Source organism: Hippocampus bargibanti, linkage group LG03 (genome assembly GCF_051943395.1).
Source record: "Hippocampus bargibanti isolate YZ-2025 linkage group LG03, ASM5194339v1, whole genome shotgun sequence".
Classification (NCBI taxonomy): domain Eukaryota; kingdom Metazoa; phylum Chordata; class Actinopteri; order Syngnathiformes; family Syngnathidae; genus Hippocampus; species Hippocampus bargibanti.
Genome location: NC_142736.1, coordinates 4,614,226 through 4,622,059, shown reverse-complemented (window position 1 = coordinate 4,622,059; position 7,834 = coordinate 4,614,226). Strand labels below are relative to the sequence as shown.

The window sequence follows — 7,834 nt, the reverse complement described above, 5'->3', positions numbered from 1 at the left end:
AAGTCTGGGCTTCCCTACTGAAGCTGCTGCCCCCGCGACCCGACCCCGGATAAGCGGCAGAAGATGGATGGATGGATGTATATATCTCTCATCTCATCTCATCTCATTTTCCGTACCGCTTATTCCTCAAGGGTCGCGGGGGGTGCTGGAGCCTATCTCAGCTGTCTTCGGGCACGAGGCGGGGGACACCCTGAATTGGTTGCCAGCCAATCGCAGGGATATATATATATATATATATATATATATATATATATATATATATATATATATATATATATATATATATATATATATATATATACATACACAGTAAAGTCTCGTTATATCGATATCGGATATATCGATAGTCCCGGTTATATCGATACTATTTCTATGCACGCACGGAGAAAATTACATGAAAACAGGGTCGGATATATCGATAGTCCCGGTTATATCGATATTTTTTCGGACTCCCTTGAATATCGATATAACGAGACTTTACTGTATATATATATATATATATACAGTGGGCCTAAACTACCAGTAAAACTTTAGTTTGCTGACGACGTTTCTTGGATAAGAAGCGAAACGTCCGACACCTTCAAAAAAGTACAGATGACGGCTGAAGAAATATTTTCATCGACTCATTTAAACATTCATCTGTTGAGCAAACACTCACCGTATAGTTATAAGTAATCTTAATTTTACTGTAATATGGTATTTTGTTAATTGAAAAAGAATAGTTTAATTACGAATTTAATAGTAAAGGCTAAAGTAGACTTTTATTTATGTTCAAGAACCTTAAAATTTGGACCTAAATAGTCAGGATTATAATATAATAGCAACAATGCATCATTTTCTTTTCCTTTCGGCTTTACCCTCATTAGCTTTAAAAATTAAAAATGACACCAAGGCGAACGAAAATGTTTTGTACAAACTCAGTGCGGTCGCTGCAATAATTATTTTAAATAACAATTTCAATAAAATACTTACTTAAATTGGACTTAAATGTTAAATACACCCAACAAAATAAAATGGCAAAACACAGCATCATTTGATTGAAAATTAACACAAGGTTGAATATTAAAATAAGGCCCAAATTGTTCAATGCCTTTGATGTGGCTGCTGCGGGCCCACACGGCCTTGTTTGGCGAGCCCGCGAAGCACAGAAATCCACAGTGAACACACACACAGGCAGCCAATCAATCCATTGACTTTTGACAGATTTTAGTTCGACAAGGTGCGAACGTGCCTTGGTCCCAATATATTCGGAGGGGAGCCTCTCAATCCACTGTTGAATCTTGTAATTTTAATGTACTATGACCGCTGTTGATTCGACGGTGTGCGCTGGCACAACATTCAAAGAGAAACCAAACATGCATCCCAACATCCATTTTCCGATTCAAATTTCCAAACAAGGGCCGCATTTTTTTTATTTTATTGATTTGGATGATTTATTTTGAAATCCAACATCGTATGAGAACGACAGCCCCATTGTTCGATACCCAATGTGGTGTTGTGTGTCTTCGACCTGCTATAGTTGCGGGGGGGGGGGGGTTATTTAATCATGTAAAATTGTAATTTTTTGATTGAGCGTTTATGTTGAGTTTTTTTCTATCTCTTCTCCTTTGTGATATTCTGAGACCGTGTTCATTCTGTCTGGGTCAACGCGTCGTTGCCTGAAAACTTTTTAAACATTATTTTAAATCCAAACCGCTGGCGAGCTAGACATGCTTTTATTTTGAAGGTGGGTAACGGGGTTCACTGTGGACAGATTCCTGTATGCAGAGTATTCACAATTGCTGAGTTGACGTAAACTCCGACTGCGGCCCAAAACGCGGTTGACACCCGTTGACCAAATTCTCCTGAATTGTCGGCGACGTGCTCAAAACGCCCACCACTATGTTGCTCGGTTAACACGTCTTTCGTTGAAGCTTGGGTACGATTAAGGTCGTCTCGGTGTACGTTGGACTTACTAGGCGTCGTTTAGCTTAGCCGAGTTGGCTAGCTGCTAACAAAGAGGCCCTCGTGCTCAACGCATCGCCCCGCAGAGATCGTAAGCGAAACATTTCGTTACTGTCGTGTGAACAATGTACGCATGAAGGACACCAGAAGACGAGAAGGACCTTTGTGGAGAAAAAGAGGAGCACAAGGGACAACGTCAACTGCTAGACGCCATTTTGAGAATGCAGCCAAGAATTGTTCTTCACAGATTAGGTTGGCTCTTTATGCTCGTCTCGCTTGTTTTCAAGTCTTTTTGAACGGGCTTCGTGGGTTGTTTTTTTGTGCACACGCGCTCAAATGAGTAACATTATATGCCTGTAGGAAATCACAAGTGCAAAGGCACAAAGCTCTCATCACATATTTATAGAATCAAAAGTCTCGAAACTTGTGCGACATTGGATTGGATTGGATGTGCCTTTATTAGTCTCACAGTGGAGAAATTTACATTTCACAGCAGCAAAGTGATGAAAGGAATGAAAGTAGAAAAACAAAATACATGAGCTGCTGGAAAGGCAGCCACTCTCAGGGCGTCGTCTTGAAGTCAAAAGAACAAAAAAAACTAAATAACAAATAATATGACAGCATAGAGACAATATGACAAAACAAAGACACAGAGAGACATTAATTCTTCAGGACTTGCTGTACCCTCTTTGTGATGACATGAAGCAGTTCTAGATGAAAGAGGAGAGGATCAAAGCGTCTTTCCACCAGTGGATCAGGGACATCATGGTGGAATGTGCACGTCGACTACAAGCTAAATGTTGAAAGCAAACACGCAGCTGTAGCATCCATTGACGAAAAGAGATTGTCTCACATCTCCTGTTCCACATAAACCTGCTTCAATTCCAAGCCGCAACAGTTCCACATACGCATCGGCACTCTGCGCTGACGCTCCTTTCTTCTTATCGCGGGTTCCTCAAGCCATGCATCCATCCAGCCGCAGACTGTCCAACAGCACTGACCTTCTACTGAACAAAGCGGGGCTGTGAAGATGCTGCCCATTACAGGCGCAAAAAAGCACAATGGCCCCTTTGGTGTCCAGCGATGGCAGTCGAATGTCTCCGACATTCCTCCCATTCAAAAACAGTACTGGCATATCCATGCTGCCAAAAAGGCGCAACCGCTCAGCACAGTCTCCTCCTTGATGAATGTTGTGGTCAAAAATGCTGAAAAACAATCCGTATCCGTTCCACACGACGCACAACAACACAAAGTGACAAAAGAAAACACAAAACAAGACAAAACCAACCAAAAAAAGCAAGGCTCGTGAGAGCACTTGCTGAGGCTGCCTACTCGGGCGCCATCTTGGACTTCACATCAGGACTTTTGTTATAATTCAGATCACCACAATAAAATAAAATAAAAAATAATCCGGACATTGTAAAAAAAGTTACAATGTATCCACAAGGGAGCACAAGCCAGTGTCTTATTGTGCCAGTCCTGAGCCCGGATAAATACAGAGGGTTGTTTCAGGAAGGGCAAAACAAATATGCGAATCAAACCTATGAGAACCGTGGTCAGACCAGCCATGATGTTTGGACTGGAGACAGTGCCACTGAAGAAAAGACAGGAAGCAGAGCTGGAGGTAGCAGAGCTGAAGATGTTGAGGTTTTCTTTGGGAGTGACCAGGTTGGATAGGATCAGCGATGAGTACATTAGAGGGACAACTCATATTAGAGGCTTTGGAGAGAAAGTCAGAGGCCAGACTGACATGGTTTGGACAAGTCCAGAGGAGAGAGAGTGACTATATCGGGAAAAGGATGCTGAGTCTTGAACTGCCAGGCAGGAGATGGAGAGGAAGACCGAAGAGGAGGTTTGTGGATGTGGTCAAAGAGGACATGAAGGTAGCTGGTGTGAGAGAAGAGGATGCACAAAACCGGGATAGATGGAGGACATTGATTCGCTGTGGCGACCCCTGAGGGGAAAAGCCGAAAGGAAAAGAAGTTAAAAAAAAATTACAACAACAAAGTAAGTCAGTTGACAAATTAACAACAAAACATTAACTAAAAAGAAATCAAATTGAGCACCAGAACGAAGTCAGCAGAATGCTATATTTGCAAAGGAAATGTTATCATGTCATCTAACTCGCATTGCCACACAAAATCCGTGAAAGGCAGTGCATGCTTGGCATTTCCATGACTGTTGTAAACATGATCATAAGCCTGTCAAATGTTACCTTGTGAAGCGTTTAGATCATTCTTTGGGTGGGGCTACTACCGATAACGGGAAACCGCTGCTCGACGGTGATTTTCACTGCCCTCGTGTGCGACCACACTTTCATCCTTGAAATTGCCACTGCCGTCTACAAACGCGTTCTTGTTCAAATTGCGCTTTTTATAAAACACAGAAGACGGGGTACGAAACACGAGTCGCGTGGTCACATCATAATAAAGTCAGGGCCGGTCATGCTCCCATGCCGACTTGTAAAGCCTTTGGCATTTTTCTGTCCCGTATTCCTTGTCAGCAACGTTGGTCACTTTTCCCGTCTCAACTGGCGACTTAACACCTTTCAGAAAATTCCACATTACAAAGCTGTTTTCACAGTTGAAGGTAGAAACAAGAAAGACGATAATATGGTCGCGAGTAGTGAAATGTGGTTGTCATATCGCGTGAGAGTACGCCAGACTCAACCAGATGCGTCATATACATGCGCAGTGGTAACGCATTTATGATTTGTTTACCCGTACTGTATAGAGGTTCGGTTAATGCTGTGTTTATATTTTCAACTTAAAAGCACGTTTTTTAGAATATATTATCAACTAGTCAACCGGTCTGATTAGTAACTGAACCAAGTCGCCAAATGGGAAATAAGTCGACTCGGACTACCGCCAATTTTGAGCCCTGATATGAGCAACTTGTATTTGCTTGTTTGACTAGCGATGCCTGACTAGAGACCAAACTGAGCATACGCTGCTGTGAGTCAGTCGCTCTCTGTTGCTCGCTCTCTCGCTCCCTCCCTTTGTGTGTCTGGGTCGAGGAGTAGCATAGACAGAGATACACAGATGGGAGGCAGAGATTCTCCCGTAAGATCAGCCTGATGAAGCACAGGTGAACGCACACAGTCAAGAATAAGAACACATTTAATTTCCAAGCGCCTTTCAGAACCCATTCGGCTGCACCATGTGCACCAAGAAATTTGCCCAAAAGACGCATGAGAACTCACACACGCAAAAAAAACTTTTACATGCTCGCCATAAGCTTGTTTGAACAGTTTGGACCAGCACATCCAGATGTAAAAGGACGAAAAAAGCTTGACATGCTTCGTGTTCGGCAAAATGTTCCAATTCAAGAGGTTCTTGCACACGAGACGCATACTGCTGTGAAGCCCTTCAGCTGAGAACGCACACGGGTGCTAAAAGCTGTGTGTGTGTGTGTGTGTGGTTAGGGGAAGGAAGTGTGCACGCTAAGACAAAGAGAAAGAGGTATTTGCAGGAAAAAAGCAGCACGTCTAGAAAAAGTATCGCTTTTCCTACGCCGGCGTCAGTCTTGAATCCCCCCAAAAATGTAATGCTTTTCGTGTCACATTTTGAGTGGTAATCTGAACTCATTTATCTCTGAGTAACTTTCACCGTCATTGCATGTGTGTCTGTCTTTTTGTGTCATGCAGACATCAGCAAAGATGCTTGTCCTGCACGGCTGAAGAAGGAAGAAGAGGAAGCCCGCGACATTACGAGAGAGGAGGAGCAAGAGCACCCTTGCACCAAAGATGATGACAACAGATCATCAGCTGATGATAGTCAAGATAAAGAGTCTGACAGTTATCTGACATGTCACACTGACAACAAACCCTGCAAATCTTCTCTGTGTGGCAAGACGTTTACTGATCAGAGTCATTTGAAAAAGCATGCGAGAACCCACACTGGTGGGAAACATTTTGCCTGCTCGGTTTGTGGCAAAGGATTCTCTCAGAAGCAAATGTTAATTCGACACACAAGAACCCACACTGGTGAGAAACCTTTTTCGTGTTCAGTTTGTGGAAAAGGATTCTCATGTAAGAGCGATTTAATTAGACACACAAGAATCCACAATGGTGACAACCCTGTTTCCTGTTCGGTTTGTGGCATAGGATTCACTCGGAAGAGCTCTTTAAATAACCACACAAAAATCCACACTGGTGAGAAGCCTTTTTCCTGTTCAGTTTGTGGCAAAGGCTTCTCTGTGAAGCAACACTTAATTCATCACACAAGAAACCACACCGGTGAGAAGCCTCTTTCCTGTTCAGTTTGTGGCAAAGGATTCTCTCAGAAGCAAATGTTAATTCGACACACAAGAACCCACACTGGTGAGAAACCTTTTTCGTGTTCAGTTTGTGGTCAAGGATTCTCTCTGAAGGGCACTTTAATTATCCACACAAGAACCCACACTGGTGAGAAACCTTTTTCGTGTTCAGTTTGTGGAAAAGGATTCTCTCAGAAGGGCACTTTAATTATCCACACAAGAACCCACACTGGTGAGAAGCCTTTTTCCTGTTCAGTTTGTGGCAAAGGATTCTCTCAGAAGCAAATGTTAATTCCACACACAAGAACCCACACTCGTGAGAAGCCTTTTTCCTGTTCAGTTTGTGGCAAAGGATTCTCATGTAAGAGCGATTTAATTAGACACACAAGAATCCACAATGGTGACAACCCTATTTCCTGTTCGGTTTGTGGCATAGGATTCACTCGGAAGAGCTCTTTAAATAACCACACAAAAATCCACACTGGTGAAAAGCCTTTTTCCTGTTCAGTTTGTGGCAAAGGCTTCTCTGTGAAGCAAAACTTAATTCATCACACAAGAAACCACACAGGTGAGAAGCCTCTTTCCTGTTCAGTTTGTGGCAAAGGATTCTCTCGTAAGCATATGTTAATTCGACATACAAGAACCCACACTGGTGAGAAACCTTTTTCGTGTTCAGTTTGTGGTCAAGGATTCTCTCAGAAGGGCACTTTAATTATCCACACAAGAACCCACACTGGTGAGAAACCTTTTGCCTGCTCGATTTGTGGCAAAGGATTCTCTCACAAGGGCAATTTAATTTGCCACACAAAGACCCACATTGGTGAGAAACCTTTTCCCTGTTCAGTTTGTGGCAAAGGATTCTCAAGTAAGAGCTATTTAATTCGCCACACAAGAACCCACACCGGTGAGAAGCCTTTTTCCTGTTCAGTTTGTGGCAAAGTCTTCTATGCGAAGCAAAACTTAATTCATCACACAAGAACCCACACCGGTGAGAAGCCTTTTTCCTGTTCAGTTTGTGGAAAAGGATTCTCTCAGAAGGGCACTTTAATTATCCACACAAGAACCCACACTGGCGTGAAGCCTTTTTCCTGTTCACTTTGTGGCAAAGGCTTCTCTACGAAGCAAGACTTAATTCATCACACAAGAACCCACACTGGTGAGAAGCCTTTTTCCTGTTCGGTTTGTAGCAAAGGATTCTCTAAGAAGGGACATTTAATTCGCCACACAAAAACCCACACTGATGAGAAACATTTTTCCTGTTCAGTTTGTGGCAAAGCATTCTCTCGGAAGGGATGTTTAATTCGCCACACAAGAATCCACACTGCTGAGAAACATTTTGCCTGTTAAGAATGTGGTCAAAGATTCTTAAAAGTGCACGGGAGAATCCACACCGGCGAGAAACCTTTCGCCTGCCAATTTAATTAGCCACACAATAATCCACAGTGGTGAGAAACATTTTTCCTGCCCAGTTTGTGGGAAACAATTCTCTCACAAAAGCCATTTGCTGTAATTAGCCACACACGAATCCTCACTGGTTAGAACCCCTTTTCCTTCTCTGCTTATGGCGAAATATTTTTTGTGATGGGACTCTTAAAAAGACACTCAAGACCGATACTGGTGAAAAACTGATCTG

General features: G+C 42.8%; 1 pseudogene across 1 annotated transcript; it reads left to right on the top strand.

The window, feature by feature from the left end:
- Positions 1 to 1,796: 1,796 nt before the first annotated feature.
- LOC148900087 (uncharacterized) lies at positions 1,797 to 7,403 on the top strand (annotated as a pseudogene). The gene is made up of 3 exons (XR_016114406.1): positions 1,797 to 2,196; positions 5,591 to 7,240; positions 7,324 to 7,403. The product of XR_016114406.1 is annotated as an uncharacterized LOC148900087 (transcript).
- The last annotated feature ends 431 nt before the right edge of the window (positions 7,404 to 7,834 follow it).